Genomic DNA, 23945 nt, shown 5'->3' with positions numbered 1-23945 from the left:
GGACTATGTCACCATGAGTGTTGTTGGGACTATAGGACTAGGTAGATGGAGGTACAAACATCATCCTTTTAGGTTAGTATTGTGATTTATACATAGCTCATTATGATCTTTATCAAATTTACAAAATTCATGTATACTATTACAAAACCTCACCACTACCACATTTGGTAGCTTTGACAATGCACCTCCTCCTATTATAGAGGGACAACTATCTCATGTGGTATTATTCTAAATAAGTACTAAATATTTTAATTATTTGCAAGCTAGATTTTGAAACTCATTTCAGTTAAGCTTACATACTTATTGTCTTCTCAAGATGCAATACATGATGCCCCACATGATGTCCCACATGATTAGACACATCATATTACATAGGATGATCCATCTTAGTCCTCTTGACATGGAGTAAAGAGGACTACATATTAGATAGATTAGGTAATCTGGCACCTTTAGATTGTGTTTTTATGACACATATTGTTTATTCTGATACACTTTGTATTAGAATAGATAACTGTATTTTATATATATATAATATTTTTATGACTTAGATTATCATGCTAGTGTATCTAGTATAGATTATGATGTTATTATGTTGTAAGTATGAAACATTTTCTTTTTTGTGACATATTTTATTCATGTTATGACATATTTTTTTATTATATGGTACATGAACAATAATTTTAATTAAATACAAGAACATTAATTTAAACATATTTGAATGTAAAAATAATGGAAAAAAATAGGAGGTCATTACTTCAATTAAAAAAGAAATTAATATCAAGTGCAGACCTTTAACTTTCAAATAGAAGTGAACTCCTATATTTTGCACAAATGAACTCATAGATTATTAAAAAAAGTGAAGTCGTATAAATTTAAAACAAGTGAAGTCATATATATGTAACACAATGTGAAGAACATAAATAGAAGTGAACTCCTATTTTTAAATGTTTACAGCATGTTTTAATATCAAAATAAAAAATTGGTTGAACACATTTCTTCAAATGAGTCCTACAAAATAAAATTTTAAAAGGAAAACACAATTTGAAATGTTAATAAAAGTATAAATTAATAAGATTCATCTGTAATATGTAAATATGTGTAATGTATGTACTCATTATGTGTTATTGCACAAGATGTTGATGTTGGATCCACCTTAAACATTTAAATTTTCATAAGTTGTACTTGAGACCTGAATGAAAGGTATATATAAGTTCTCAATTTTGTATTGGCAACACCTACATACATTTAAATTATTGAATAGAAAGAAAATAAGATCTCTTCTCAAACCTAATTTTCAAAAGGAATAACTGAATTAATTAAGTACAAGAAAATGATCAAATGTAAAAATGGAGAATAGGGAGAAAAGAGGTCATATAGTGTTTCTATTTTGAGGAGTATGTGCTTAAATCTTGATATGGATAAAAGACAAATACTAACCTTGAATATGGAAAGTGTTGTTTTCTAATGTCTATTCATAGTTTCGGGGAATTTTGCAACCTATTCTGAATTGTAAATGTTGAGATAGAGAAAATTCAAAAATATTTTGACCTTTTTAAGGGAGGTCAACCTTGACCTTGATAGTAAGGCACAATCTTACCTTGGGGCACAATTGTACCACAAAAATTTGACCTTGACTTGCACTTCTCTGACAAAATGTATGTTTGTAGATCCCACAAGTTTGACAAAAATGGCATCCAAATCTTCTCTTCAATTCATTGTTCTACACTTGTATCTACAAGAAAAATGGTTTTTTAATTTGTATGGGGGTTTTGCCTTCGTTGAACCCCAGTTTGGAATTAATCTTCAAATTGAATTGAAATTGTAATATGCATAAACAAAGTAAATGAAACTATTCACCTTGCTTATATTGAAATCCTTATGGAGGATTTGAATCCTTTAATCTCCAAGTACAGATGCTGTAAACTGTAAGAATTTGGTTTAGGGAAAAATTCACCAAAGACCAAGAAACTAAAACACAAGCATAACAATAGACCAAAGAGAGAGTATGACTAGAATGATAATATATTCATTCAATATGCCATATGAAAGTACACTAAGAGTGCCTATATATAAAGGCCTCTAGAGAGCTTCTAGAATGCATAGAAGTCAGCAACATGATAAGTCATACAATGAGGCGTATGTCCACCAAATATGGGTTATCTTCCATTAAGCATGGAAGTAAGTGCGATGATGAGAGGATAAACCTACAATGGTGTATCATGTAAATGAGTGTTGTAGACAACATGTGCTAAAAAGGGAGTACAAATAACTATGTTGTCTACCTGAAAACTTAGTGAATGATGCAAACTCTAGTTTTATAGATACCATGTGCTAAATTAGAGTTGCATAATTCTGTGTTGTCAACATGACAACTCATGAGAGTACACAAACTCCTAGGTGTCTCACCTACATAAATAATAAAATAATGCAATATAATCAAATAATGCATTAATCTAAGTAAACTTAAGTGTAAATAGTAAATACTTATTTACACCAACACCCCCCCTTAAGTGCAACTTAGGGGAATGCCCTTAAGCTTTCGAAATCTAGGATGAAATACATGATGAGTCCTAGCTACTAGGCCATGATAGGTACCCATGTACATAATGAAATGCATTCTCTCATAAAGAAGAGAAAGAGGAAAAAGCTCATGGGAAAAACCCTCCCCCCAAAAAGAGAGATGAAAAAAACACAATGTATGGATGGATGGAGTAATCAAGACCCCCCCATCATGACATACATCTAGTATATACATAAGAGAAAAATGAGAAGAGGAAGAGAGGTAGGATAGGCTCCCTCCCCCCCCCCCCTCCCAAAGAAGAATGCCAACCAGTGATTACTCTGATGAAGAAGCTAATCCAAGAGTATAGAATGGTGTCCCTCCCCTTAGGAAGAAACAAGGCCAATGATACATATGAGATGCTTTTGCTGTGCATGGAGAGAATCCCATAGGTAAGTGATGTCTCTGAAACCTACTCAACTAGCTTAACAACCTATCTCAAAGAACTATTTGTCTCCTTAGCTAATGAAGAACCCCTCTACAACTATTGATTATAAGCATCCACAATCACTTCAACCTATGATGATTGATCATGTAGAGAATGAACAAGAGGGTCAGATGGATCCCTTGTGACAACTGAAGAAGTGCTACTACATGAAGAAGAAGAGGTAGATCATCAATACTATCCCCCAAATCTGTCACTAATGTTTGACCTGGAAGACTTGATGTACCCTATTGTTCTGGACCTATCACTATGACAATATATGTATGTGGATTGGAATGATGTAATGACCTCTCACTGCAACTGTCAATAGAACCCTATGTGTTTGAATATGTTGAATCACTATCACTGGTGTCACTATCAGTTTCCACATGATATGATGTGTGGAGAGGACTAGAGGACAAGCTTGGTGAACTTTCCTCAAAGTGTACATCCTTCTCCACAAAAATTTGATGTGTCTCTAAATCCAATATTCTATATGCCTTCACATCATCTTCATAACCAATGAAAGTACAAGGCTAAGGTGACTATTCCCTACATCCCCTAGAAGATAGGTTTGCCCATGTAGGACAACCGAAGACTCTGAAGTGTGTCACAATTGGTTTTCTACTGCATCATTCCTCCAAAGGATTCTTGCCATCTAAGGCTGGATGAGGAGACTTGTTTAGAATGTGAGTGGCACTACTAATTGCTTTGACTTCAAGTGATGGATCTAGAGACTTGGCTTGTATCATGCAACTTGCTATAGACTTAAGAGTTTGGATCCTTAAAGCTACAACATTTGTGTTGTGTTGAATGAATGTTGATGGATTTTGAAGATCAATTCCCTCAAGTCGAAAAAAGTCTCTTAGTCTTCTATTCACATACATGCTCCCATTTTCCATTCTAAGAACTTTGATGATTTTCCTTTATTTCTATTCAACATGAGTCTTGAAGGCTAGAAACTTGTCCAACACTTCATTCCTATGACGAAGAAAGTAGACCCAAGTATATCTTGATAAGTCATCAATGAAAATAAGTATATAGAAACCCTGGTTAACTGATGTCATTGCAAAAGGACCTACTAATATCATGTGAACTATTTGAAAAATAACTGGAGCTCTTGAGGACTTCCCTTTTAATAACTTCCCCTCTAGATGCATATCCACTGAATCTGTTGAACATTCATTGTGGGAAAAGTTGATTTGGGGTAGACCTTTGACCATTTTGAATGTGCAACGTTGTTGAAGGTAGCGGAAGGAAAGATGTCCATACCACTCATGCCATAATTTGATTTGAGAATTTGATTGAGATAACAAGGCCTTTGAAGGAGACTTGTGCACAAAATGGGAGAAAGAGTACAACCTCTTATCGTGATTGACTTTCCCCACTGCAACCAATGAGTCATTTTTTAGACTATGCACTTGTACTAAGTTAGGAAGGAACTCAAATCTATGTCCATCTCCAAGGGGAGTGATTTGGTAGATTGAGAGGATATTTGAACTTAGGTTTGGAACATAGAGAACATCTTAAAACTCTTCATTTTCCATTTCCACATTTCTTTTTCCTTCAACTTTTATTTTAGTATCATCTCCCACAAAGATGTACGGTACCTTTGACTACTTCATTGAAAAAAAATCCTCCTTTGAAGAACCCATGTGATAAGAGAAACTTGAATCAAGTATCCATTTTTTTGAGGAATTTGTATTTTCCATGAGTGCTTGCCCTTTGCCCTTTGAATATGAAGAAGACTCCTTATCCTTGTAAGCATTAGGCAATGGAACATTATGTTTCTTCATGATGTTGGTAAACTCATCAATCTTTTTAAGATAACACTCATGTTCTTCATGACCCATTTTCTTGCAATAGACACACTTTTCCTTCTCCTTATTGTTGTCCTCCTTCTTGTTGGAATTTGAGGAAGACTTTCCTTGTTGATTAGTTTGTGGTGTTGTCTTTTTTACATCCTCTAATTTTTTCTTCCACTTCTTATTCTTACCCTTTCCTTTATTTGAAGACTGTCTAGCTGAATTTTGAGAGCCCTCATTTTTGGCCATCAATGCTTTAGACTTAGGTGAATTGAGAATCCCCATTGATTTCAACTTCTTCTCTTCTATATCCAACAAATCAACATATTCATCAAAAGAGACTTTCTCATAGGTAGACCCTAATGTAGTCTTTGAGGGGTTATAAGAAGAAAAAAATGTGGAATACTCTGATGGAAACTTATTATGTATGAGATAGATCAATCTGTCATCTTTGATAGTACTCCCACAATCAGTAAGCTTTGTCCTTAGTTCATTCACCTTGATGATGAAACCCTGCATAGAATCAAATGACTTAGGATCTAAGGAGACAAGCTCATCTTCATTTTTGAAAACATCCTCTTCAAACACTTTACCATATAGGTTTTTGAGGGTATCCCAAGCTTCCTTAGATGTAGAAGACTTTTTAATTTGATACATCATCTTGTCATCAACTCCAAAACATATATCACCTAGGGTTTTCCTATCCATTGCCACCCAAGCTGAAATATCACTTGCTGATACATTATCACCTATTGGTTTAGGAAGAGTATCATCTACATATTGAGAAACTCCATTATGCATTAAGTGATACCACATTTTGATGGACCATGTAAACCCCCCAAAATAGATGCTTTTGTCACCTTATAAGTGGTGTGATTACAATGACCACTTGCCAATTTTGGCCTTTGTGGAGTTTTGATTTTTCTTGTTACAACCTCTTGAAAGATTAGAAATTTGAAACTTTATAATGTACAACAAATTTGAAGCAATAAAAAGAAAAGAAAGGCCATACTTCTAAAAGTGACACTTTTGTCCACACAACCCTACAATTTAACTACAGATCTAGAAAGTAGATAAAAAAATAATGCACTTTCAAAAAAAAATAGAACCTATTTTTGAGTCCAGATGTGCCCATATGGAGAATTTGAATTTGCAAAATATAGGATTACATAGGTATAGTCACAAAAAGACACAATTTCTGACAAATCCATGCACCAAAAGTAGAAAAAAGTTGTACCACTAAAAAGTTTGGGAAATTCTACCCAATTTTTTTTAAAAAATCACACTTGTTTTGGAGTCTGAATGACTAAGATATGGCCTCCCAAAGTTAGACTACAAAATCAAAAATCAATCTGGAGAGGGGTTGCATTAGCAAAAGATGAGATTACATTTGACGGTCATATCATCATTGCAACATGTCTAATTTTCCCTAGAATGACAATCAGATGACCGTAAAATTTAAGATTGTAGATTTGATGATGTTAGCAAAAATGGGTCCCCTTGATGACATTAGCATGACATCATGATGATGTCACCTATATGGATTTGTATGCAATCATATGGTACAAGTTGACATGTACTGCTGACTCTGCATACGGTCTACCTATGTGTTGTGCTGATGTGGATTGACGTAGGCAATGTATGCGATGTTGATTGTGCTTACAGTACGCTAACTAGGCACTTTACACTGTGGTAGATGATGTGGATGTTGGAAATGATTGAATGATGGATTTGGAAAAGAATGTTTTCAATCATTGTTTTGTCATTGATGTCAAACTTGCTACTTGTAGGAATGACAATTGCTTAAGTGATCCAAGTACTATCACTTAGTTGATTAACAAGGAGGAGTTAATCAATAAGATGTAACTAGAACACGTAGAGAAAGGTTGAAGTTATGTTATTATAATGAAGTATAAGGATCAGTTAAGACATTGATGAAGTAGTGTATTGATGACATATCCTAAGACATAAAGGTTGGACACACTAAGATACATTAAAGATATAAGATCTAACTAAGTCAATTTTTAAATCTTAACTAAGTTCATATGTAGGTGTTGAACAAGCTAGTTGAAGCTGAGAAAATTCTCAATTCAAGCCAAGCAAGTTCAAACTTTAGTGTGTGTCGAGCAATCCTTTGAGTGCTGACCAAAAGACTTCATATACTGAGCATCATGTAACTATAGTGGGTGCCAAGAAAATTTCTTCAGGTGCCGATCACCAATAAAACACAATTGGGGCCGAGTAATGCAGTAAGTGTCGAGCATTAGTAATCCAATGATGCTAAGTTGTTGCATTATTTGAAAAGTCAAAAGATTCACCAGATCGGTAATGATAAGTTTGTTAGATTAATTTTTGTGATCTAGTAAGATGATAAGGATGATGAGTTGGTCTCAAAAAGTTTTATGCCAACTAATTCCAGGAAAATATAGATAGATGTTTCTAGGAGAAACAAATGGGAGGGAAAACAATATCATTTTCTCAAGTCAAGAATCAAGTGGGAAAGGAATAATAGAACTTCTTTTATATGAGTTACAAGTCAGATATCAATACATGCACACGAGAGGATAGAGGAGTCAAGTGTGGTCATAAGTGAGAAGAGGCCAAGTGAAGGAAAGTGAAAAGTATCAAGAGAAAAGACATAGTGAGGAAGAATAGAGCATTGTGACTCTAAATTGATCAAGTGATGAAATTGTGCATTGGCATTACAAGTTGATGAACTCAAAGAGATAGATCTTGAAAGGTGAACAAGTTGTCTGAAATTGCAAGGAAGAAAAACCAAGCAAGGAAGAAGGACTGAAGAGTGATCTAAAAACTACAAGGTTTGAGTTGCAATTTGTATCAAGTTAAAAGCTTTCTAATACTTTCTTACATTTGTATCAGACATAGAAATCCTACATTGCTAGGTTAGCTTAACAGCTAGGTGGAGAAACCTTTGAAAAGGTGATTGAAAGTCCCATGGATCTGGATTGGCCTAATAGCCTTATATATATCCTTTAATAGGGTGACATTCCAAGTTGAATGTTCTTAAGTCCTCTAACAAGGCACACTCCTGACAGGGTGTTGAAATCCTTTGACAAGGTCACATTTAACAGTGTGTTGTAGTCTTTAATAGGGCATCACTTCAGAAGGGTGAGAAAAGAAGGTAGCATGTTACTGGTGGTTTTCCCAAATTAGGTTTCCATGTAAATCCTTGTGTTATGTGTTGATTTTTTATGTTTCATTACTGCATGTTGATTTATAGTAGCTTGTTAAGTTAAAGGTAAAAGCTTGGAAGAATAGTAGAATGCATGGGCCTACTATAGTTTCATAAAAGTTTGAATTGGGCATTATTGGACCTTGAATAACTAATTCACCCCACCCCCCCCCCCCCCCCCCCCCAGTTATTCTTAAGAATTCTAATAGTGGATGCAGTTTGACATGTAAAGTCTATTAGTGAGAAACATGTCACAAGCCTTCTAGGTTTGCATGGGCTTTGACTATGTAGGGAGGAAGATACAATAGACTACGACCATATATGTCTGCATGGACACGAGGACAAGTGGTTGTGCACCACATATCCTTTATTGCTACTGACCTACTTGAAACTTATGATCACTAAAGGTTTCTTTCATAGGCACCAGACTATGTTTAACCTGCTAGGTTTTGTAAATAAAATCCCACATGTGTGGGGTGAGAAATTCAAGTGCTATTAAAAAATAAAATTCCACTCATCATAAACAAAATGTGTGCTCATCGGTGAGTGAGCTATCCGCCAGTGGATTGGCGGGCTCACTGGTAATTCATATCACTAGATTATGAAGTTAAGCTATCAAATTATGTAGAGGGTAGTGATGCCACTGAATATTCCCTAATGCCATGAGAATATGCTCTATGAAAAAATAGAATATACCACTATGCAAGGCTGAGATCTAGTAGCTTGTTTCTGCAAAAAAAGAATTTTCTCTGCTAACCCAACTGGGAAAAATAATTTCTCAAAAATATAAATTCAAAAAAATGCAAAGAATTAAATTAAATTTGCAAGTCGAATTAGATCATATCTAGTTTGCAAATCAGTGCCTTTGGGTGCTAGTTTGCAAAAAAAAATTGCCTCTTGATCAACTTTAGCCTAGCATATGCAAATTTATAGTTGATATTCACTGAATTGATGTTCTAGACACAATGACAAGGTCAGATCTGGCTCTAGATACTCCCAATTTTTGTGGATTCTCTAGATTTAGGTCAAGGTACTAAAGCATGAATGGTCTTGAATGGCCATGTGTAGAGAATCTATTGGAAATGATTGAAATGATCATAAGAAAAGTTGTTGGAATAATTTATGGAACTGGTAAAGAATGTCCTCAATCATTGTTTTGTCATTGATGTCAAACTAGTTACTTGCAGGGATGACAATTGCTTTAGTGATCCAAATACTATCAATTAGTTGATTGTCAAGGTAGAGGCAATCAATAAGATGTAACTAGAACACCTAGAGAAAGGTTGAAGTTATGATGTTGTAATGAAGTACAAGGATCAGTTAAGCCATTGATGAAACAGTGTATTGGATGACATACTAAAAGATACAAAGAATGAGCACACTGAAACATATCAAAGATCTAAGGCTTTTAGCTAAGTCTTTTGTAAAGCTCAAACTAAGTTCATTAGAGAGGAGCCGAGAAAGCTAGTAAGTGCCGAGCAGAATTAAGTACCGAGCAGAACCAAGTGCCGAGAAATATCAAGTGCTCAGCAAAACCAAGTGCCGAACAAAACCAAGTGCCAAGTAGAATCAAGTGCCAAGAAAAACTAACTACTAAGCAAAACCAAGTGCCGAGAAGAACCAAGTGCCGAGCACCAGTAACTCAATAATGCTGAGTAACACAGAGGTGTCGAGCACTAGTAACTCAATAATGCCAAGTTGCTACATTATTTTGGAAATCAAAGATTCGTTAGATCTAAGCCGACAAAGTTGTTATCTAGAAATTTGTGCATTAAAAGGAAGATAAGAATGATGAGTTGGTGGCACAGAACACCATGTAGAATGTTTTTAAGATACAACTGGCAAAGTTTTTAGAAGAGAACAAGATATGGGGTAGATACATTGTATCCTACCTAATCCACTTTGAAACCCTAAGATTGGAAAAGAAAAATTAAGCGGAAAAAGGAAAATCAGACTTCTATATAAGAAGACATAAGTTAATTAAAAAAAGGAGTGGAAAAGAGGGGATAGTGAGAGAGAGAGCCATGGTCAAGCATAAAAGCATGAAGTGCTGAAGAATGTGCTAAGGAGAAGAAAGCACAGGAACTCTATTTAAATAGATGACCACAAGAATGATTACATTGGTAGAATGAGTAATAAGACTCAAGGAGATGAAGCTTGAGAAGGAAACAAGCAGCCAGAGCTGAAGTAATTGAAGCCAAGCGTAAGGATTGATCTAAAAGAGTGATCTGAAATCTACAAAGTATGTTGTAAGTTATGTTAGATCAAAAGACCAATATCGTTACTTTCTAGCAATTGTAACAGTAAGATAAATCCTATGGACTTAGGTTGGTTTAACAACCATTAGATGAATCCTTTAACAGGGTGGCATTCCTAGTGAATGTTCTAAAGACCTTTAACCAGGCCCATTCCTAACAGTTTGGTGAAATCCTCTAACAAGGTCACATTTAATAGTGTGTTGTAAGCCGTTAACAAGGCATCACTTCAAAAGAGTGAGAATCAAGTAGCATGTTACTGGTGGTTTTTTCCAAATTGGGTTTCCACGTAAATCATTGTGTTATGTGTTGATTTTGAATGTTTTATCTTTGCATGGTGATTTACAGTAATTTGCTTATATGACTGATTTAAGTTTGAACAGATGAAAAGGGTATGGATTCATTAAAAAAAGTATTAATAGGGCATTTGGACCTTAAATAACTGATTCACCCCCCCTCTCAGTTATTCTAAAAGAATTCTAACAATTGGTATCAGAGTCGACTGCTGATTCAGTTTAAAGGGACTAATAGTAGAAAAGATCAAAATGCCAAAGAGAGAAGTTCCCAAGCTCAACAGAGACAACTTTGTTGCATGGAAAAGTTTGATGAAGCTACATCTTGGATCCATAGGAGATTATGCTCAAAATTCAATTTTCACTAAACATGTAGATCCAACAGGTGTTCCTACTGCTGAAGACATGAAAAAAAAGCAAGAACACAACCAGACAATGCTAGAAATTGCTTCTACACTCAGCTATGCTGAATTTGATGATATCAAAGGATGTGACACTGCATTCAAAATGTGGAAAGCCCTATTAGACATCTATGGAGGAGATTAGAATGTACAAAGAGCAAAAAGAGAAAGTCTCAAAGGAAAATTTGATGACATGAAAATGGAAGAAAATGAGAATGTTGCTCAGTATGGTGCAAGAATAAAGGAAGTGGTAAGTGCAATAAGATGCTTTAATGGTCAACTGGATGAAGATACTATTAATAGTAAGTTCTTAAGAACCCTACTCCCTATCTATGCTATTAGAGTATCAACAATACAAGAGCTAAGATGTATACCAGGAAATAATCTAAGCTTCGAAGGTATAATAGATAGACTCACTGCATTTGAGTTATCTAACTTTGACAACTACAAACCTGAAAATGTTGAATCTGCTTTTAAGGCCAAGTTATCACTGAAAGATGCCGAATAGGTGAAGTCAAGGAAAGGAAGAAAAATGAAGTATATATCTAGTGACAGTAGCACTGATGAGGAAGATGTGGAACAATTGGAAGCATTGCTTGCTAGAAGATTTCATAGGGGCAAAGGAAAATTCAAAGGTAAGATGCCTATCATTTGTTTCAATTGCAATGAAGTAGGTCATACTGCTGCAAGATGTCCACAGAAAAAGGATTCCAAGGAAGGCAACAAATACAAGAACAAAAGAGATGATGACAAGAGAGATTACAAAGAAAAAGGTAAGAAGTGTTATATTGTTGAAGAGAATTCTGATGACAATGATGATGAAGTTGTTTATGTAGCCATGAAGGACCAATCTGATGAAGAATAAGCCACAACACTGGTGACATGTATAAACAAGAATGACAGATGGATCATAGATAGTGGATGCTCACATCACATGACATGAGACAAAAGTAAGTTTGTTAACTTTACTCAGTATGATGGAAATAGTGTTAGATTTGGTAATGATGCTCCATGTCAAATCAAAGAAAAAGGTTCCATTAAGCTCACATAATAGATTTCATGTGACAATGCATACTATGTTGAAGGATTAAACTACAATTTACTGAGTGTCTCACAACTAGGCAATGTAGGTTGCAAAGTGGAATTTGAAAACAAAATTACAAAAATATATGACAATGATGGTAAATTGATAGGAAGAGGAGAACAAACAAAGAGTAATTTGTTTTACCTTGATATGGATGATGTTTCTTGTCTACTCGCAAAATTTGATGATGAATGGTTATGGCATAGAAGATTATGTCATGTCAACTTTGACAATCTAGTCAACATCAGTAGAATGAAGAAAGTCAGAGGTTTACCAAAATTAAAGAAGCCTGATAATATCATGTGCAAATAATGTCAGCTAGGAAAGATGACAAAATCAAGTTTCAAAAGAAAAAACTATACATCTAAAGAGATACTTGAGTTAGTTCGCACTGACTTACATGGTCCAATGGAAATACAAAGCTATAGAGGAGATAAATACATAATGTTATTTGTTGATGACTATTCTAGGATGATGATTGTTTTGTTCCTAAAACAAAAATCTGATGCTTTCCAAATGTTTAAGTGGTATGTGGCTAGAGTTAAAAAGGAAACTGGAAAAAGTTTGAAATGCCTAAGATCAGATAGAGGTGGTGAATTTACATCAGATGAATTTGAGATATTTTGTAATGACAATGGAATCAAAAGACAAACGTCAGCCCCTAGAACTCCCCCACAGAATGGAATTGTTGAGAGAAGAAATAGATCTATAATTGACTGTACTAGAACATTAATGATGGAAAAGAATGTTGCTCTAAAATACTGGAGAGAAGTTGTAAGCATAGCTGTTCATACACTGAACCGAGTACAAGTTAAGAAAGGTACAAATACAACACCTTTTGAATTATGGTATGGTTACTCACCGAATGTAAAATATTTCAAAGTGTTTGGTTGCAAATGTTTTATCCTTAACGATGTTAGAAATGGAAAATTTGATGCAAAAAGTGATGAAGGTATATTTCTTGGTTACTCCACTAGAAGTAAGGCATATAAGTGTTTAAATATTAACACTAACAAAATTGTGGAAAGTGCAAATGTAAATTTTGATGAGCACACAGAAGTCCAAGCTGAAATACCAAAGAAAATGGAAGAATACAGAACCTTTGTATATTCTTATGAAGGAATGGTTGCTGATGAGGATGATGTCAATCAAACTGAAAATCAACAAAAAGTGTCAGTTTTAGCCGATTCACAACCAGTGAATGCCGAGTTGGATTCAGAAGCCGAGTTACAGAATGAAGAAAATGCACAATCTGATTCTGAAGATAGCATACATGATGAAAAACAACCTGACAATGAAGTACATAGTGATCCTGAATCCGAAAGATCAAACATGGAAACAAGGATAGAGCCAAGATTATCCAAATATGTGAAAAGACATCACACTGCTGAACAAATAATTGGTGACAAAGATGCAAGACCAATGACAAGGAATAGACTAAGACATGAATCATGTCTGATTAGCCAATCTAAACCCAAGACAGTACATGGTGCATTATAAGATGATGACTGGCATAAAGCTATCGAAGAAGAAATTGATCAAATAAGAAAAAATAAAACCTGGAGTTTGGTTCCCAGACCAAATGACAAAAATGTGATTGGCACCAAATGGGTATTCAGAAAAAAAATAGATGAAAATGGTAAGATTACTAGAAACAAAGCCAAATTAGTATGCAAGGGTTATGCTCAAGAAGAAGGAATAGACTATGGAGAAACATTTGCTCCTGTTGCTAGAATGGAAGGAGTAAGAACTTTACTTGCATATGCTACCTACAAAGATTTTAAAGTCTATCAGATGGATGTAAAATCTGCCTTCTTAAATGGTATACTAGAAGAAGAAGTCCACATTGAACAACCAGAAGGATTTGTTGATGAAAAAAATAGGGATATGGTGTGTAAGTTACACAAAGCACTCTATGGTTTGAAACAAGCACCTAGAGCATGGTATGAGAGACTTCACAAGTATCTAGTGCAAATTGGATTTAAAAGAACTGATGATAACAAAAACATGTACATCAAAGCTAAAGAAGGTAAAGACATTATTGTATCTGAAATTTTTGTGGATGACATAGTATTTGGTGGTAAGGAAGTACTTTGCAAAGGCTTTGCTGACAAAATGAAACATGAATTTGAGATGTCTATGTTTGGAGAAATCAAATTTTTTGTTGGATTGCAAGTACATCAACTCAAAAATGGAATATTTATTACAAAATCAAAATACATCAATGAAATTCTTAAAACATTTGGATTGGAAGAATCCAAACCAGTCAGCACACCAATGGCCATAGGGAATAAGCTATCAAAAAATGATGAGTCAGCCAAAGTTAATCAAACAATATATAGATCCATGATTGGAAAACTACAATATGTTGTACATAGTAGACCAGACATAGCATTAAAAGTTGGAATAGTGGCTAGGTTCTCTGCTAATCCTAAAGAAAATCATCTCATAGTAGTAAAAAGAATAATGAGATATCTCAAAGGGGCTGATGACTTTGGTCTATACTACAAAAAGAATGGAAAATTTGAACTTAATGCATATACAGATGCAGACTGGGGAGGGAACATTGATGACAGAAAAAGCACAAGTGGAGGTGCATTATTTCTAGGCAAAAGGCTGGTTACCTAGACTAGAAAGAAACAAACATGTATATCCCAATCCACTGCAGAATTAGAATATGTGGCAGTTGCAGTCAATTGTACAAACATTGTATGGCTCACACATCTATTGAATGGAATGAAAGGAGTAGTAACAAAACTAGTGATATTGTATTGTGATAATACAAGTACTATAAATATATCCAAAAATCCACTAATGCATGCAAAAACTAAGCATATTGCAATCAAGTATCATTATGTCACAGAATTGGTAGAAGAAAAAAAAGTGAAGTTGGAATACATTCACACAAAGGAACAAACTGTAGATATCTTCACCAAACCATTGCCCAAGGATGCCTATGAATATCTTAGAGGCAAGTTGGGGGTTATACCCCTAAGTCGAGCAGTTTAAGGCAGCAAGGAAGCTACCATGCATCAAAAGGAATAAATAATTGAAATATTAACAAGTTGATGCAAAGGATGACAGTAGGAACAGAAACTCCAAATCAGTCACAAGCATGGTGACAGAGGGAGAAAAATAACAAGAAGCCAAAGCTTATATTTTGCATGATAAAGATGCTACATCTTTGGCATTTATGTCAAAGAGGGAGAAATATGCATGAAACTGATCAATATAGAAAGAAAGAGGGAGATATATATGAAAGAGGGAGATATATGTGATTAGTAATGAAAATGCAGCAAGCCAATACAATCTTGGTGGTAACCGAATTGATTACTTGATCAATTTGGTTTTCCATCAATGCCAAAGAGGGAGATTTTTGGAAATGATTGAAATGATCATAAGAAAAGTTGTTGGAATAATTTATGGAACTAGTAAAGAATGTCCTCAATCATTGTTTTTTCATTGATGTCAAACTAGCTACTTGCAGGGATGACAATTGCTTTAGTGATCCAAATACTATCAATTAGTTGATTGTCAAGGTGGAGGAAATCAATAAGATGTAACTAGAACACCTAGAGAAAGGTTGAAGTTATGATGTTGTAATGAAGTACAAGGATCAGTTAAGCCATTGATGAAACAGTGTATTGGATGACATACTAAAAGATACAAAGAATGAGCACACTGAAACATATCAAAGATCTAAGGTTTTTAACTAAGTCTTTTGTAAAGTTCAAACTAAGTTCATTAGAGAGAAGGAGCCAAGAAATCTAGTAAGTGCCGAGCAGAACTAAGTGCCAAGTAGAACCAAGTGCCGAGCAGAATCAAGTGCCGAGCAAAACCAAGTGCCGAGCAGAACCAAGTGCCGAGTAGAATCAAGTGCCGAGAAAAACCAAGTGCCGAGCAAAACCAAGTGCCGAGCAGAACCAAGTGCCAAGCACCAGTAACTCAATAATGCCGAGTAACATAGAGATGCCGAGCACCAGTAACTCAATAATGCCCAGTTGCTGCATTATTTTGGAAATTGAAGATTCGTCAGATCTAAGCCAACAAAGTTGTTATCTAGAAATTTGTGAATTAAAAAGAAGATAAGAATGATGAGTTGGTGGCACAGAACACCATGTAGAATGTTTTTAAGATACAACTGGCAAAGTTTCTAGAAGAGAACAAGATATGGGGTAGATACATTGTATCCTACCTAAGCCACTTTGAAACCCTAAGATTGGAAAAGAAAAATTGAGTGGCAAAAGACAAATTAGACTTCTATATAAGTAGACATAAGTTAATTAAAAAAAGGAGTGCAAAAGAGGGGATAGTGAGAGAGAGAGCCGTGGTCAAGCATAAAAGCATGAAGTGCTGAAGAATGTGCTAAGGAGAAGAAAGCACAGGAACTCTATTTAAATAGATGACCACAAGAATGATTGCATTGGAAGAATGAGTCATAAGACTCAAGGAGACGAAGCTTGAGAAGGAAACAAGTAGCCAGAGCTAAAGTAATTGAAGCCAAGCATAAGGATTGAACTGAAAGAGTGATCTGAAATTTGCAAAGTATGTTGTAAGTTATGTCAGATCAAAAGACCAATATCGTTACTTTCTAGCAATTGTTACAGTAAGATAAATCCTATGGACTTACGTTGGTTTAACAGCCATTAGATAAATCATTTAACAGGGTGGCATTCCTAGTGAATGTTCTAAAGACCTTTAACCAGGCCCATTCCTAATAGTTTGGTGAAATCCTCTAACAAGGTCACATTTAATAGTGTGTTGTAAGCCTTTACTAGGGCAGGCTTTTAACAGGGCATCACTTCAGAAGAGTGAGAATCAAGTAGCATGTTACTAGTGGTTTTTCCCAAATTGGGTTTCCACATAAATCATTGTGTTATGTGTTGATCTTGAATGTTTTATCTTTGCATGGTGATTTACAGTAATTTGCTTATATGACTGATTTAAGTTTGAACAGATGAAAAGGGTATGGATTCATTAAAAAAAGTATTAATAGGGCATTTGGACCTTGAATAACTAATTCACCCCCCCTCTCAGTTATTCTAAAAGAATTCTAACAGAATCTCCCTGAGCTCTAATATCATGTAATAATTTGACTTAGGGTAGAATTTATCCAAGACCAAGAAACTCAAACACAAGCACAATAGTAGACCAAAGAGAGAGTATGATCAGAATAATGATATATTCATTCAATATGCCATATGAAAGTACACTAGAAGTGCCTATATATAAAGGCCTTTGGAGAGCTTCTAGAATGCAACATGATAAGTCGTACAACTAGGCACATGTCCACCAGATATGGGTTATCCTCCATTAAGAACGAAAGTAAGTGCGATGATGAGAGGATAAGCCTACAATAGTGTATCATGCAAATCAATGTTGTAGACAACATGTGATAAAAAGGGAGTGTGAATAACTGTGTTGTCTATATGATAACTCAGTGAATGATGCAAACTCTAGTGTTGTAGCCACCATGTGCTAAATTAGAGTTGCATACTTTTGTGTTGTCAAATGACAACTCATGAGAGTACACAAACTCCTAAGTGTCTCACCTAAATAAAATAATAAAACAATGCAATATAATAAAATAATGCATTAACCTATGTAAACTTAAGTTAAGTATAAATAGTAAATGCTTATTTACATTAACATAAAAAAAGGTAGAAATGAATGTAGGATGTCTCAAATCAATGGTATTAGATCTTCAACACCAATCTTAAATGTATCTTTTCATAGGAAAAGAATTGGATGAATATGGATGGAGAAATCTTCAACATGAGGGCTCTATAGACATTGAATCCTTTAATAGCTAACAATGGATCTCCTTGATGAACTTTGAATGCTTGAATGCTTGAACACTTGAATGCGATAGATTCTCACATAATAATTAGATGTCAAAATCAGGGAAGAAAGCTTCCTTATATAGATATCTAGGGCACTAACTCCTAGAGAAGGCTGACGTGAGAGAATTGAATCCCATTTACCTTAACTCCTAGAAGTGGACCTAGATTAAATTTAAGAATATACCATTTTAAAATCCAAAACAACCAACTTGGAAGTGGGAAATGAAACTTTTTGAAGGCTGAGATCCCAAAACTTTCAAAAATTGAAGAATCAACCTCAAGTCAAGGATGAGGTCAACCTTGCTCTAGGTTAGGGTTGAGGTCATCCTTGACCTAAGTTAGGGTCAATTTTGACCTTGACCTAAAAGGTCATCATTGACATAGAAGTCAAAGCCCTTAGTTTCAAAGAGAGAGTTCTCATAAATAGGTTATATATATATATATATATATATATATATATAGAGAGAGAGAGAGAGAGAGAGAGAGAGAGAGAGAGAGAGAGAGAGAGAGAGAGAGAGAGAGAGAGAGAGGCAAAATAGGGGGAAAATAGCTAGATCTATTCAAAGACCCATTTAAGGTGCTTAACATGACCCTAGACTACTTACTTGAATAGCTAACCACTCTTAACATGGAAGTGCTTCCATTTTAAGATGATTCATTTAGTCTCCACTTTAGGAAGAGTATGGACTCAATGCAAAATCTTGGTAAAGTAGATCGTAATGAAAATATAATCCTATTAAAATCAAAGAGATAAAAAGATCCTCAAGCCCCTAGAGACCTAAGAATTCATCAACTCTAAGATCACATTAAGAGAGACATCTCTAGAAAAAGAGAAAAAGAAAAAGAGTGTGATTATCTCACCCAACCACTAGTACATTTGGGCTCATTTTTGACCATTATTGGTTGAAATTTTGACCTAGGTTGGTCAAAATTTGGACCAACCAATCGATCATAATTTTTTTCATCAAAATTTTGACCAGCTTAGTGGTTGGTCAAAATATCGACCAATACGATGGTTAAAAACTTTCAAAATTGTTGGTACAATTATTGCCAAGCATTAGTTGAAATTTTGACCAACGGTGGTAGAAAACTGCATAGCATTGGTCAAAATTTTGACCAATGCTTGGTGGAAAATTGCCAAGCATTGGTTGAAATTTCAACCAATGCTTGGTAGAAATTTGCCTAGCATTGGTCAAAATTTTGACCAATGCTTCGTCCAATTTTTTTTGGCATTCCATAAAAAAATTCACATGCCTTGCCTATGATTTAACATTTTGCATCATCGTTTTAGATTGATCTCTGCAACTCATCATCAACTGGATGAGAGAATGCAAGATGTATGCAAAATGTCAAATCATAGGTAAGGCATGTGAACTATTTTATAGAATGCCTCAAAGAAATGTCATAAACTATAGGTAAGGCATTCAGACTATTTTATTGACTACCTCGATGAAATATCATCTGATGGCAAGCCAATATTGTAGGATATGCATATTGATTTGTTGAATATATCTGCGCACACACACACACATGTATGCACATATGTGTGTGTATATTTATATTAGAGAAAATGAGTTAAATATATATGCTTTGCCAATATCTCTTGTCTATACCAAAATGGAACCTTTGAAATGGGTTATAGACATCTCTCAAAGCAAAAATTATAGAGAATTATTATTGGATGTTGTTGCCATTAGCTTAGTTGACATGCATGCAAAATGTGGAATCGTAGTCTGCCTCTGCACAATATAGCATGGTATAGTTAGTATTGTTAATACTACTACCACTACTACTAATTGACCTAGCCTCTTGGTGTTCTTGCTAGCAACTAAAGTATTGTATGTAAGCCACTTCTACTATATAGTGTATGCAAGACCCTTCCTTTTCCTTTTCCCTTTCTTCCTTATCCACTAAAAAAGATCATTGCAGAAACATAGATCACAAGGGCATAGTAAAAAAAAATATATATATCCACTCTTGAATCATAAATGAATGAATGAAGGGAAAAACTAGGTGGCAGCATAAGTTATAACTCAATCAATCAAAATTTAATGACTTTTAGTTCCCATTCCATTCCCCCAACTCCACAAAAGCTTCCATTGTGTAGCCCCATCATTTCTCTTTATCATTGATTTGTGTGTATGCAAAGAGGAGAGATAAAAGAGCCTATGGTCAGAAGAGCACATCGAATCCATGTAAAATAATGGAATGCATTTTTTAGTGCCTAGTCATTCATGACTTTATATTCTTACCTAGCTTGGAAAAATCCCAACTATTTCTCATCAAATCTCGCCTAGCTTTATACATCAAAACCTCACAAACCACAAAAACAAAAACCATAATCAGTGTTAGCAGATATACTAAATGAATATATGAATGCCATGGTAATGTTGCACAATTGGGGCAGGGGGTTTCAATTGTCCTGCAACTTAGTGTTGACAAGAAGTTAATACCAAAAAGATTGGTGCCACAAATTGTACTGCTCAAATGTGATAAGGGTTATAGTGTTCTTAGCGTGTAATTGATGGTGTTTTTGCATAGATTTTTTATGGTTTCAAGAAATTTCATTTTCAAATAAAATCAGGGTTCAAACAATTTCATTTTCAAATTACATAAACCAAGTTTCAAGCAATTACATTTTCAAATCACATAAACTTGAAGCAATACACATCCCTACCCAAGTAGTGTAGATCATATGTGGGCTTTCTATGTTGATATTGCTGGTAGAGATATTGGAATTTAGCTTTGCATAAATTGGAAGAATGTTGGCATAGATTGTGGAATATTATGGAATTTAGCTTTGCATAAACTAGAAGAATGCTGGTAGAGATTGTGGAATTAAGATTCACATCAACAATTATATATATATATATGTATGCATACATATACATATATATTTATGTGTATGTATGCACATATGTATACATATATGCAACACACATGCCCATATAAATCTACATACATACATGTGATTGTAGTGCATGCATATATCCACATATATATCCCAATCTGTGCATATCCTACAAAAGTAGTAGCCATTACTGCAAATTCTTGTCCTGCATCAAATATGGGTGCTCCCTATTGGAATGGATAGGCACTCCTTATCTTGCAAAATAACAAGAATGAGTGAAAACTATTTTTAAAAATGTTATCTTTTAAAACAAAATTACTATATGATTATTCAAAGTTGCATGATGTATTACAAGTTTACCAATTCTTACATTGAAGATGACCTAGATACTCATGTCCATGCCATTACCATAGCTAACCTTTCATTCACCAACCTACCTCTCACCGACCCTAACATGATAGACTGGGACATTTAGGACACACCACCGACTCTAGATATCTGTAACTCTAATGAAGTAGTGATGGAACTCTTTGGCCTTAAGAATCTCCAAGATTACAAACATGAGATCCAATACAATGAAGAAGCCTACTTTGGTATCCAAGTCAACTCTCTTAGTCGTAAAAGTGAAAAAGAAAATAAAAATGAAAAATAAGAAGAAACATCCTCTAGTGAAAACCTGATTTTGATGCTGCTTTTTAGTAGGTTTCATGACTACTTTTCCTAGTGGTTGTTAATGCTTTATCTTTTTTGATTTGTTAAAGAGTTTTGGGGTCCCTTCAAAACCTATTTTTACCATAATCTAAAACATCCTCTAGTGAAAACTCTTTTAGGGCACTTTTGGATGAAGAAAAAGATAAAATAAAGGACACATCTTCTAGTGAAAACCTCCTAGAGGTGCCAGAAGAGGGAGAGGTTGACTTGTCGTTTAGATCTTTGACACCAGAAAAGTCATCTATTTTGAATGAGGACACAATTATAGTCAATTTGGGTACATAGGATAATCCACAAACCACCTACATTGCAGCTACCTTAAGTCTTGAAGAACAAAAGGCAATGACTAAATTCTTGAAAAGGGTAAAATCAATTTTGCATGGACATACAAAGACATGTCTAGTTTAGATATAGATTGGGTTGTGCATCACTTAACAATAGATCCCAAGATTAAACTTGTGAAGAAAAAGTTGTGCAAAATGCATCCTAAGGTAGCACTTTTAGTCAAAGCAGAATTGTAGAAAATGTTAGAGGAAAAGTTTATCTATCCTATTGATTATCCTGAGTGGGTCTCCAACATTGTCCCTATAGGAAAAGAATCTGGGGGCATCCATGTTTGTTCAAATTTTCAAGATTTGAACCTTGCATATCCTAAGGATGATTTTCCACTTCCTAAAATAGACATCATAATGGATTTGGCTACTAGACATGAGATGTTATCTTTGATGGATGGTTTCACAACCCCATGGGGAACCTTTTTTTATCAAGTCATGCCTTTTGACTTGAAGCATGCTAGTGCCACTTATCAATACGTAATGACTAAAATATTCCATAACCTTCTACATGTCATAATGGAGGACTATGTTGATGACATCCTAGGAAAATCAAAGACATGTGATTCCCACATTGATGTACTCACCACCATTTTTGAAAGATTGGAGAAATATAAAGTGTGCCTAAATCCAAAGAAATTTTCTTTGGGGTCAAATTAGGCAAGTTGTTAGGTTACATTGTGTCAAGAAGAGGTATTGAGGTAGATCCTGCCAAAGTAAAAGCCATCATGGAAATGCCTCCACCTACCACATTGAAACAACTCCACAGTTTACAAGGAAATTTACAGTCCATCAAATGATTTGTGTTGTAGTTAGTAGACAAGGTCCATCCAAATCAACATTTTCTTTGCAAAGACACTAAGTTTTAGTGGGATTGCCTATGTCAGAAAGGATTTGAACAAATTAAGGTATACTTGTCTAATCCTCTAGTTGTAGGATGACCATTGATTCTATACATTTTAGCCACTTTAGTTCCCTTAGGTGCTCTTTTGGCATAGCTAGATGACAATGATAATGAGCAAGCTATATACTATCTCAGTTGAACACTAGTTGGCTATGAGTTGAATTACACTGCTATTGAGAGAGCTTGTTTGGCGGTAGTCTTTTGCACATAGAAACTATTCCATTATATGCTTAATCATACTACACATCTCATTGCCAAAATAGACCCACTCAAATATTTGCTATGAAAATCCACCCTCACTAGTCGAGATGCAAAATGGGTCTTGATTTTAAGTGAATTCGACATTGTCTATAAAGATCGCAAGGCCATTAAGAGACAAGCAATTGCAGATCAGCTTGTTGAAGCTCCTCTTCAAGGAGACCATCCCATTATAGCAGACTTTCCAGATAACACAATTATGACTGTTACCCCTAATACACCCTAGAAGCTATTCTTTGATGGTTCCTTCACACAAATTGGATAAGGAGTAGGAGTTTTGTTTGTTACCCTGCAAGGAGACATCATTCCTAAGTCTTATAAAATATCATTCCCTTGCACAAACAATATAGTTGAGTATGAAGGATTAGTCACAAGGTTGTGTCAAGCTATTAGATGGAATATCAAAATTCTTCTTGTCTTTGGATGTGAAGAACCTCCTTATAGCAATATCGTGAGAATGCTCGAAATAACAGAATACAAAGTGATAGCAGAACTCAGAATGAATCTACTGATCGCAGGCCACTTCGAGGGGGTAACCTCCTTTGAGCAAGCTCAATACAATAAATTCGTCCGTGCCCATCAAGGGCCTCAACCTATTCTTATATACTGGGTACGATCTAGAAAAGTAATACTACCTATGCATGTGGGATAATAAAATATACTCACGGGACGACTTACAAAGCATATGCATCCAACAACACTACTCTAACAAAATAAACAGAAGGAACACACAGGTTCCTAACAGGAGACTCGTAATTGGTCATTAAACAAGTTACAAATGAATACCACACCAAGCATGAGAAGATTTTGCCATATTGTAGGACAGTTGAGGATCTTAAACAACACCTCATAGAAATAGTCTTTTATAGATCCCAAGGGCTAATAACAAAGTAGTAGATGCTATGGCTACTATTACCTCCATGATTACCATGGCTGAATATAGTCCTAAATGTGAGTTTCTTGTTGAGAATCCTTTTATTCTTTCTTATGAGCAAAATGATTCAGAGCTGGTGTATGAGATTATTGGTCTA

This window comes from Cupressus sempervirens, chromosome 7, assembly GCF_028749045.1.
Source record: "Cupressus sempervirens isolate cs-2001-9-10 chromosome 7, ASM2874904v1, whole genome shotgun sequence".
Classification (NCBI taxonomy): Eukaryota; Viridiplantae; Streptophyta; class Pinopsida; order Cupressales; family Cupressaceae; genus Cupressus; species Cupressus sempervirens.
This window is presented reverse-complemented; position numbering follows the sequence as displayed.